Source organism: Culex pipiens, chromosome 3 (genome assembly GCF_016801865.2).
Source record: "Culex pipiens pallens isolate TS chromosome 3, TS_CPP_V2, whole genome shotgun sequence".
Classification (NCBI taxonomy): Eukaryota; Metazoa; Arthropoda; class Insecta; order Diptera; family Culicidae; genus Culex; species Culex pipiens.
In genome coordinates, this window is record NC_068939.1 from 34408243 (window position 1) to 34420926 (window position 12684).

Sequence of the window (12684 nt, forward strand, 5' to 3'; positions counted from 1 at the left end):
GGTCGGGGCAACTTTTCCCGATTTCGTGTGAGTTGGTAGAGAATTACCCATTTACAATTTACAATTTACAATTTACAATTTACAATTTACAATTTACAATTTACAATTTACAATTTACAATTTATTTTTGTTTTCTTTTTTGTTTTTTTTTGTTGCTATATTTTTTTGTTTTTTGATGTTTTTTAACTTGTATTCTAAATTTTCCGTTACCTTTCCCACCACATATGATACCGATCCACTCCAGGGCCGTCCTCAAACGTACAGCTGCCACCACCAAATGGTGCTTCTAACCCTTAAAATAGAGAGCGAGAGTCACCGGCAAAGCCCCGTGTGGCAGCTGCCAGAAATTATAAACGACAGCCTCCAAAACCCCTCCCGCCCACTCCTTTGTCATCAGCAGCTGGCATTTGCATAGCTTTTTCTAGTTGGAGCATTTTAGAAACCAGGAAAATGCACCAATGGGAACGGTCAAACGAATGGGACCATCATGGTGGAGTTTTTGAGCCTAGCCAGAACAATTCACTTCATATTTCACATGATTTTAATATCGAATATCAATTTTGAACGGCTGGTGATGATGAAGGATGGTGGAACTGACCAGATGGTTACGGTGCGCTGAATTTGCACTTGAAAAACACTGATTGGAAATAGCAGTGTATTAAGCCACCTAATTATAATTGCAAGGCTCAATAAGTTGGTTATGACTCTTGACAATGTGTTGAATGAAGTTGAATTTAATTAAAAAATAATTTTCATTCAAAAATATTCTTTTGGTTCATTGCATGAACCAAATATCCCCATTTCCCAGTACTGAAGTTCCAAAGAAAAAACGAGGAAAATCCACGGATAATTCCTTCAAACGGCAGAAAATTTGCGCGTAACAACTTCATCGATTAGTGCAATCCAGAGGGTGCTTCAACCTGTCAAGACCGTGAAAACTAGGTGAAAGTTTCAATTGATGGTTGCGAGAAACTTCAACACGAAAGCTCCCTGTAAATCGCTTCTAGGTTTGGGGTAATCATGAGCTCGATCGATAGAGGGGAAGTTGAGTTGAGGCAAGAAAGGGTTCGTATCTGGACCGGAAATTGATCTCCGGGGAGGGAAAATTTTAATGTAAGGAAAAGGAAATTAGTTGAATTATTCCACTTTGTTCAAGAATGTGTTTACATACGTCAAATCATTTTTGGGTGAATAATGGTGAACATATTTTGAATGAAAAACACTACTGACTATTATTTTTAAATTTCATTTCAACAAAACCAATAAAACCAACACACAAGTAGTTCCGCTTCCACTGAGAGCTTCCAGTAATTAATTATTTAATTTGGTTCGGCTTATGCTTACAAAGTGGCCAAACAGCTTTATCCGAGTGCCTTCCTTCCTCCCATAGCCTGATTCAAGGAACTTTCTCCCCCTCCACAGCCCACTGTTCACAGAAATTCATTATTCACACTGGGATTCGGCTCGGAATTTATCTACCCGCAAGTTTGCAAATATGCTACCACACCGACCACCCGGGAGGCTGTGTGATCCCGACTAGCAAAGTTACAAATTCACTCTTATCTGCTTTTTTGCTGCTTCTCTCCTTGTCCAACATTATCTTTAAACACAGTGAATAAAAATTACGAGAATATTTCATATTTGTATTTAATTATTGAAGAAACATTACAATATGTTTGAAAATGTTATAAGTTGTATTTAAATATTTTAAACTTTCTACTGTGCCTTAACGAAAACCTCCTAGGATAAGGGCAAGCCGGAAATTTGCAATGCTAATTCTTTGTTCCAGTATAGTGAGAGGACTAAAGTCAGAGAAGAAAAAAACAACATCAGAAAAAGTGAGAGCAAAATGATAAAAGTGTGCGTACTTATGTAACAGAGGAGTCGAGGCTCCATTTCCGCGCCTCTTTTTGTCGGAACAGTATGTAAATGTAAGAAAAGTACCAAAAGTAGTACGAGGAAACCAACTGGAAGTAATTTTCCCGAGAAAGCGAACAAAGTGCACTCCAAGACTAGGAAGAAAGTAACTTTCTTTTTTCATACAGTAAATGAAGGACAGTCTGCCCAACCAACTGGTATAATATTCTGGAAAACGCTGAAAACTTATTTTTGGGCTTGGTACATGGCCATTAATCAATTGAAATCAATGAAAGTTCTAATAAATTTATTAAAACCTGAACTTTAAATATAAAATAAATCTGTTAAATTCTTCTTCAGAAAAGGCATTATTTGTTACATTCAAACAAATTTTTAACATTTAGTTGCTATCTACTTCTATTATCTTTTCTGCAAAAATCAAATGAAATAATTAAAAAAACACGATTTGCTTTATAAAAGATACTCACAAAGGAAGCTTTGAAATCCAAAGTTATTTTCTAGTTTTGGTCGTTTAAAAAAAAGCAAAAGCACATTTTTTTAGAATATTCGTCGTGTAAGGCCTTTGCAAATATCAATACCGTAAAATGGGGTGACTTTGATAGCCGGGGTAACTTTGATAGGTTTGCGATTTTTCCGCAAAATGAAGAGTACAATTAAAATACGTAAGAAATAGTTCAGAAACATACTGACCGTGGTAGAGAAGTGTTCAAAGTACCTCATGAAGAACTTTTCATAAATTTTTGAAAAGTTTATAAAGTTAGTTAACTATAGTTAAGAAAATGTGGATGAAAGTCATTATTTTAAACTTCTCAAAGTGTCATGATTTTCTCAATGAACATGATTTTTAATCGGAAAACGGAATGCATATTCGGATTCTTTGGACAATTTTCCACTAGGAGAAGGTTAAATAAGTTTGTAAATAATAAATAATATGTGTTTTTGAAACACAATTAAAAAAAATCTCCAAATTTATAGGCAAATTCAGTTGAACAAATTTCATGTAAAATGTGAAAACTTGTGATTCGTGCTTCGAATTCAGTATAAAATGCAATATAAATCGATAATTTTATAAACAAAACTATTTTTAACAAATTTCAGGCAAAATTCCGACTTTTTAGCAATTTTACCAAAAATTTATATGTATTTTGTTAAAAAGCTCATAAACTTAGTTAACTTAATATAAAACTTGATTTTTTTCTTACAAACTATATCAGCTACTTTAGTGATGGTACATTTAACGTACAAATAAAGTTTGAACATCTTAAATATGATTTTAACAAGAAAAACTATGACTATCAAAGTCACCCCGGAATTAAAACCAAGAATTTTTAACGTAACTATTTTTCTAAACACTATTGAAAAAACTTTTTTTTTCCAAAATAGTGCATGGACTTTGTGTGGCCTACCCCAGTACATGTTTTAAAAATAATAATCTTGAGAAAAACCTTACCTGTTGGAAAATATTCTAAAAACAAATTGAAATCCTATCAAAGTCACCCCGGTTTACAGTACTTCAAGAAGAAGTCTTCATAAAATTTTGAAACGTTTGAATAGTTAGTTATCAATAATTAAGAAAATGTTGATGAATAGCAATATTTAAATTCTATCTATTTATTAGATGTTTTAATGAACAGGATTTCGAATCGAAAAACGGAATGCATTTTAAGATTCTTTGGACAATTTTTCACTTGGAGAAGGTAAAATAAGTTTGTTAAAATAACTATTATGTGTTTTTGAAAAATGTAATAGGCATTTTCAATAGAAAAAAATTCATGTAAAAACTTTTGATTCGTGCCTCAAATTCAATTTAGAATGCAATATGAATCGATAATTTCATAAACAAAACTAGTTATAACGAATTATAGAAAAAAAATCTATGATTTATATAAATTTTGTTAAAAAGCATATAAACTTCGTTGACTAAATATTAACTTTGATTTTTTTCTTAGAAACTATATTAGCAACCTTAGCGATGGTACATTTGACGTAAAAATAAAATGTGAACACCTTAAATCTGATTTAAAATAGAAAAAAAGCTTAGACTGTCAAAGTCACCCCGGTATTCAAAATAAGAATTTTTAACGCAACAATTTTTAAGCACCATCGAAAAAAAAATTCAAAAAAAAGTGCATGGTATTTGTGTGGCATGTTTTAAAAATAATAATCTTGAGAAAAGCCTTAACACTAAGAAACTATTCCGAAAATAAATTAAAATCCTATCAATGTCACCCCGGTTTACGTTACTCTGATTTGGCTCAAATATGGCATGAGAGTTCCTTGACCAACATATTATGACCGGTAATCTTGTGTCTGTTAATTAGGGTGGTACTAACAGAAATAGGGGGTCCAAAATAATGGGTTTTTTTTGACCGATTTTTGCAAAAAGAAAACTTAAAAAAATCATTTCTCCGGAACGGCCTTAAAAAATTGAGCAATTCTTCACCAAAAACGGAAATGGATTTTTTTTATGTTTTTGATTTGGTTCAAACTTGCTCAGTCACGACATTCTAGCAGAGTTCTTACAGAGCTGGAAATTCTTACAGCATTCTAGCAGAAATAATCGATCGTTCTAGCAGGATTCTGGCAGAACCAGCTCTGCTAGAATATTTCGTGACTGGGTGGTGAGGTCCATCCTTATGACCAAAGAATCCATTTTGTGTCAATGTTTCACCCTTTAAAAGTTCCATACATATTTGATAGCAGTCCATAAATAAATGGTACGAAAATTTTCGAACATCTGTAACTTTTGAAGAACTTTTCTGGTCGATTTGGTGTCTTCGGAAAATTTGTTGGTATTGATGAGGGCTGTTTAGAAAAAATAGGAGATTTTTTTTGCCGAATTTTAAATCATCCTTTTATTAAATAAATAAATAAATTAAAATATCCATATTTTTTTATTTACTGTTTTCTTTTGTTTTAGGGGACAGAAAACCGAAACTTTTGAGCCACAGAAATGTATAGAGAAATAAATTGCCACGGAGCTTTGTTATTTTTTGGAAAAATAGATATTTTAGTCATTTTTTTTACTTCAGTTTTAATGTTAAATAAAATTTTCAAACGAAAAGTACTTTACAGTTTTTTTTTTGATAAAGTGCACCGTTTTCGAGATATAGCCACAAGTTTAATTTTAACTGCAATATTCAATTCTTTCGATTAAAAAAATAGTGATCATGGTGATCAAACCTAACTTTTTTTTTTCGATGTGTTCAGAAAATTTCAAATTAAATTTCTTCTGAATTATCCCTAGTAACATTTTAGGTTTTAAGTAAGCCATAAAAGCCTATTCAGTATGCGGGTTTCCAGAACCATGATAAAACCTGTAAGTTTAAAAATGTTGACGCTTTCGAAAAAAAAAATGAAAATTTTGGACTCGAGAATAACATTTAACAAGTTTCTATAAACCATGATTTGTGTTGTTTTGCAATCATTAGTTTCAATAAAACATAGTTCTGGTTAAACACATGTTGTTAACAAGAAATTATTTTTTACGATGTTGGGCATTTCGATTTATTTATGATAATTTCAAACTTATTCTTGAAAAAATTTTACGTTAATTTCTTAAAATTTCTTCATGGCCTATTTTTTTAAATTGCAATATTTCAATTTGCTTTCTTGTTTATTCAAGACCTTTTTCAAACTTTGAAAAATATTTATTTTTAGGTATATATCATCAAAATGATTGATTTGGTAATATTTTTTTAAACTTTTCAGTAACATAAGGCCGTTGCAATTTTTTGTTGAAGTTTATGTCCCTCGACTCTGATTTTTAAAATTGAAAAATATTTAACTGAAAAATCTTAATACCTGTCCAAATGAAAAATGCATTTTAAATTGTTTTCAGTTGATTAGACTTCTATTTCATTGAAATTTTGAAGTTTTTTGAAAAATAAAAATTTGCCCCATGATTAAACTTTGAAAAAATTGACAACGGCATTGATTGATGACATAAAATTTTAATTGAACTGAGAAAAAAAATTAAATTTATAAAAAAGACCATTTTTTCAAATTTTGCAAATATTAAAGAACAATTTAAATAATACGCAACATTAGATTGATAAATTTAAATAAATAAATTTAATAAATTTAAACGCTTGTTCACGGTTTTGTGAAAACATTTTTTTCCGTGTACTCAGATTTTTTTCATTTAAACATTCAACTTAAGACATTAAACATTTTTTTTTGTCTCTGGCCAGATCCGATAGTGATCAAATATTGTTAAGTGTTTTGTGAGTCTATTAACGAATATTCATGATAAATTTGATTAATGTGAACAGGTTTTCATCGAATTTCAGTGAACAGTAGTTTATTGAGTTAGTTTTAAGAGTGACCCCGTCTTGTATCATTTGAGTTTTGTGTACTTGTTGATGCGATAAGATGAGGTGGTTTTGTGCCTTTTGAGGAAGTGTCTTTTATCGATAACCAGACACAGCTCAAGAGGGCTTTTGTCCACCTCCAATAAAGAAAAAAATAACAAAAAAAAAAAAAATAACAAAAAATAACTTCGTAAAGAATAAATCTATAAGATCATCAAAAGTTGCACTAGATTCCTCGATAAATATTCCAATGCACCCCTTTCATGGTGCCATAAACTAGTAATAAATATCAAAAAACGATTTGCTTAAAATTTGTCACAATAATTATCCGAGCTGAAGCACATATTTCTCACCCGTCAATTCATCACCATCGGCCATCGAATCTCTTCCGCAAAATCGCATCGCCCCGCGCGCGCGGTAATTGCAAAGCAAGAGGAAATTATTTTGTGGCCATTCAGCAATTTCCTTCGCCCGATCGTTGAGTCGAGGTTTTGCGGTTTTCCCAGCAGCTGCAAGTGGAAGAAACACCTCACCCACCCCAAGGTCGGCCGGAATCTCGTCCCGATGATGGTACCGTGGCACGACATTTGGAAAATTGATTGGAAAATGTGGCCGGGCTGAAGCCGGTCGGTGCTGGGTGGGACCCCCTTCCTTGGCAGAGTTATTACACAAGCAATTTGCGGCTGAGGCCAACAAGAAATGAATAATGTGTTTCATTTCGCAGGTTGGGTGGGCGGGGGTGATTTGGACCACGTGGAGGTGAGGCTGACGTCTTCAATATTGAAATATGGACCATCAGCATGCACGTCACGTATTACTTCAGGGCCGTTCCCCTCTCACCAGGACACATCATCAACCAGCTAGGTTCTACCGAGGGGGTGGTGAGCCTTCGAAGTGTCTGTAAGTAAGTCATGCCTGGAGTTCAGTGTGCTGCATTCTACATGTACACGTGCTCCCTGGTGCGACAGATCCTGCGTGATCTATTAGAAAAAAGGGACATTGCCATTGGCTTCGTAGAAGAAGAGGAAAATAAAAATGATAAAGAGACTGGAAGGGAGGAGGGGACAACCGGCAGCCCCATCGACATGAATTGAATGATAGTCATTGCCGATATGAAACACTATATTGGATGACGAGTCTTGAATGTTAACGAGGTTGATTTTTTTTCTGGTGGAAAGATGACATAAAATAATTTTGTATTCATTTTCCATTACTCACAAATAACATATTTTTATACTAAATTATACTACATTGTGTGGATTTAATTTCTTGCACAACATAGCTTTAAACATTTTCGTTGAGGAAGAAGATACTTACTTTTCCTGTCATTCTTTAGTGACGAAATGGCCAATTTACCAACACCAATAACAGTGCTTAAAAGTTGACTCTCATTTGAAAGTGGAAAACCTTTCAGCACTTGTATCAAAATATAACACAGGTTAGATTGACCGTGCATTCCTGATGTTCTACTGATGAGCTTTTACATGTACGGAATGATTGTGTCACGTTCCCCAGAAAACCATTCCCCCGAAAACCATTCCCCAGAAAACCGTTCCCCAGAAAACCATTCCCCCGAATGTACCATTTCCCAGAAAACCATTCCCCAGAAAAGTTTCTTTCTCGAAAAATCAAAGTAGTTTCAAATATTAGTTTGTTTGAAATTTCTTAGAAAATATAAAAATTAGACAAGGTTATTTTATCCATGCCAAGAAATTTTCCTTTTTTTTGACAACAATTCTTGAGAAAATAACAGAAAATGTTAATTCGGCTTATGACTCGTTCTATTATTCTAAGAAATTTTCCCTTCTTTTTCAGTCATGTTAAATTTGTTATACAAATGCCGAATAAATTGCAGTTTCTTTTTATTTCTTGTTTTCCGTGAATGCTATTTTTATTTTGCAAAGAAGAAAAATGTTTGTTAAAATTAAAATATGATTATGGGTGTCATTGGTATAATTCCATTTGACATATTGGACCTTTGGCATATTGCTCATTTTGCATGATGATTTAAATTTTCTAAATTTGATTTAAGGTGACAAAATTTAATTTATCATTTTTGGAAGAAGAAAACTCTCTTGACTTACAATAACTGACTAATTTTTCCTTCTTTTAAGGTCTCCTGACACAAGTTGAATTTCACCTTCTTTAAAGAAGGGAAAACTGTCTTGACTTGTGATATCTGCTAACAGAAGTTGAATTTTCGCTTTAAAGTTTTTTTTTTCTTGTATTCTTTCTTGTTTCCATAAGGAAAAACTCTCTTGACTAGTGATAACAAATTTAAAAAGTTGTGTAAGTGGTCAAGTATTTTTTCCCTTACTTAAAGAAGGGAAAATTAAACCCGTGTCAGCAGTTATAATAACAAGGCTATACATTTTTCCCTTCCTTAAAGAAGGGAAAACTCTCCTCCTCCCTTTTAAAGGTAAAATTCAACTTGTATCAGTCAGTAAAGTTTTCCTTTCTTTAAAGAAGGGAAAACTTTCTAGCCTTGTAATAACTGCTGACACAAGTTAACGTGGTGATTATTGCACTCGAGCGTAATATTTCAATCTTTATTTCTCGCATCACGTTCGAGATTTTTCGATCTAAATATTATGATCATAATTTGTCAATGGTAAGTCAAAAAGTCAAATTAAAAACATTTTCAAAATTCTCAAAAAAATCAAAAAGTTTGGAATTCAAAAATCAAAATTAAAGAGAAAAGAAATTTTAAAATTTAAAAAAAATCAAAGATTATGAATTTTATTTTTTTAGTTTGAAAATTTGAAATTATGGAAATTTTGATTTTTTTTTGAATTTTTGGAAATTTTGGAAATTTTGGAAATTTTGGAAATTTTGGAAATTTTGGAAATTTTGGAAATTTTGGAAATTTTGGAAATTTTGGAAATTTTGGAAATTTTGGAAATTTTGGAAATTTTGGAAATTTTGGAAATTTTGGAAATTTTGGAAATTTTGAAAATTTTGGAAATTTTGGAAATTTTGGAAATTTTGGAAATTTTGGAAATTTTGGAAATTTTGGAAATTTTGTAAATTTTGTAAATTTTGGAAATTTTGGAAATTTTGGAAATTTTGGAAATTTTAGAAATTTTGGAAATTTTGGAAATTTTGGAAATTTTGGAAATTTTGGAAATTTTGGAAATTTTGGAAATTTTGGAAATTTTGGAAATTTTGGAAATTTTGGAAATTTTGGAAATTTTGGAAATTTTGGAAATTTTTATAAATTTTGGAAATTTTGGAAATTTTGGAAATTTTGGAAATTTTGGAAATTTTGGAAATTTTGGAAATTTTGGAAATTTTGGAAATTTTGGAAATTTTGGAAATTTTGGAAATTTTGGAAATTTTGGAAATTTTGGAAATTAAATAATTTAAATAAATAATATTTTTTTGCAAAAAAAAAACTGTTTTTTTTAACTAATGATTGAAAAAACTTACCGGCAAGCATTGAAATACTTAATTTGTTGAAATGTGGAAACAAGCAATTCCATTTTTTTTTAATTTTTTATATTTAAAAACACTCCATTGAAGAAAAGCACGCTTATTGAAATTCTAAAAGAAAAGACAATTTCAAACAATTTCTTGATTATTGCCTTTCTTGATCACATTACTGATTTCTGAGAAACTGCTCTGAATAATATTATAAAGAAATCAAAGTTTTTTAAATGATCCATCTTATTCATTTTACAATATTTCAAAAATTATTGACTTAATTGTGAATTGAAAAAAAATCTTCAATTCTATTTCTAACTATTTAAATACATTTTTTTAAATATTGTTCAGTATTTTATCTAGATTGCACAGATCGTACTGAGCTAGTTTTTACACCAATTCAACAACTATTGTATTTTTTTAAATTTGAACACAGTAAAAAATAGTAAATTAGTAACAGGTGTAATATTGCCTCTTTTATGATCAATAAAATATTACCTATATTTTAGATGTAAAATTTTAATAACTTAAGGAGGAATAAGACTGTGACAAAAAAAAAAACTAACTTAATCCACCTATGTGGTTGGTGCCTTCCTCACTCTTTTCCAACAATGGGTGATATGTGATATGATGGGTTTGGACACAAATTTGGTAAAAAAAAACACACATATCACTCATGGACTCATAAGTGGTCATAGCTTGATACAAGGTTGCCAGATCTTCAATGTTGTGGACTCGTTGGAAAGGTCTTTCGATTACCTAACCAACGATGGGTCGGATGATGGATCCGGACATTGTTTACATACATTTAAGTGAGATCCGGCTACAAAAAAAGTACATAAATATCACTTAAGTGGTCAGAACTCGAGACAGGGTTGCCAGATCTTCAATAATTTAGACTCGTTGGATAGGTCTTTTGATTACCTAACCAACGATGGGTCGGATGATGGATCCGGACACTGTTTACATACATTTAAGTGAGATCCGGCTTCAAAAAAGTACATAAATATCACTTAAGTGGTCAGAACTCGAGACAGGGTTGCCAGATCTTCAATGTTGTGGACTCGTTGGATAGGTCTTTCGATTACCTAACCAACGATGGGTCGGATGATGGATCCGGACATTGTTTACATACATTTAAGTGAGATCCGGCTTCAAAAAAGTACATAAATATCACTTTAGTGGTCGTAACTCGAGACAGGGTTGCCAGATCTTCAATGTTGTGGACTCGTTGGAAAGGTCTCTCGATTACCTAACCAACGATGGGTCGGATAATGGATCCGGACACTGTTTACATACATTTAAGTGAGATCCGGCTTCAAAAAAGTGCATAAATATCACTTAAGTGGTCAGAACTCGAGACAGGGTTGCCAGATCTTCAATGTTTTGGACTCGTTGGAAAGGTCTTTTGATTACCTAACCAACGATGGGTCGGATGATGGATCCGGACATCGTTTACATACATTTAAGTGAGATCCGGCTACAAAAAAAGTACATAAATATCACTTAAGTGGTCAGAACTCGAGACAGGGTTGCCAGATCTTCAATAATTTAGACTCGTTGGATAGGTCTTTTGATTACCTAACCAACGATGGGTCGGATGATGGATCCGGACACTGTTTACATACATTTAAGTGAGATCCGGCTTCAAAAAAGTACATAAATATCACTTAAGTGGTCAGAACTCGAGACAGGGTTGCCAGATCTTCAATGTTGTGGACTCGTTGGATAGGTCTTTCGATTACCTAACCAACGATGGGTCGGATGATGGATCCGGACATTGTTTACATACATTTAAGTGAGATCCGGCTTCAAAAAAGTACATAAATATCACTTTAGTGGTCGTAACTCGAGACAGGGTTGCCAGATCTTCAATGTTGTGGACTCGTTGGAAAGGTCTCTCGATTACCTAATCAACGATGGGTCGGATGATGGATCCGGACATTGTTTACATACATTTAAATGAGATCCGGCTACAAAAAAGTACATAAATATCACTTAAGTGGTTATAACTCGAGACAGGGTTGCCAGATCTTCAATGTTTTGGACTCGTTGGAAAGGTCTTTTGATTACCTAACCAACGATGGGTCGGATGATGGATCCGGACACTGTTTACATACATTTAAGTGAGATCCGGCTTCAAAAAAGTGCATAAATATCACTTAAGTGGTCAGAACTCGAGACAGGGTTGCCAGATCTTCAATGTTTTGGACTCGTTGGAAAGGTCTTTTGATTACCTAACCAACGATGGGTCGGATGATGGATCCGGACATTGTTTACATACATTTAAGTGAGATCCGGCTACAAAAAAAGTACATAAATATCACTTAAGTGGTCAGAACTCGAGACAGGGTTGCCAGATCTTCAATAATTTAGACTCGTTGGATAGGTCTTTTGATTACCTAACCAACGATGGGTCGGATGATGGATCCGGACACTGTTTACATACATTTAAGTGAGATCCGGCTTCAAAAAAGTGCATAAATATCACTTAAGTGGTCAGAACTCGAGACAGGGTTGCCAGATCTTCAATGTTTTGGACTCGTTGGAAAGGTCTTTTGATTACCTAACCAACGATGGGTCGGATGATGGATCCGGACATCGTTTACATACATTTAAGTGAGATCCGGCTACAAAAAAAGTACATAAATATCATTTAAGTGGTCAGAACTCGAGACAGGGTTGCCAGATCTTCAATAATTTAGACTCGTTGGATAGGTCTTTTGATTACCTAACCAACGATGGGTCGGATGATGGATCCGGACACTGTTTACATACATTTAAGTGAGATCCGGCTTCAAAAAAGTACATAAATATCACTTAAGTGGTCAGAACTCGAGACAGGGTTGCCAGATCTTCAATGTTGTGGACTCGTTGGATAGGTCTTTCGATTACCTAACCAACGATGGGTCGGATGATGGATCCGGACATTGTTTACATACATTTAAGTGAGATCCGGCTTCAAAAAAGTACATAAATATCACTTTAGTGGTCGTAACTCGAGACAGGGTTGCCAGATCTTCAATGTTGTGGACTCGTTGGAAAGGTCTCTCGATTACCTAATCAACGA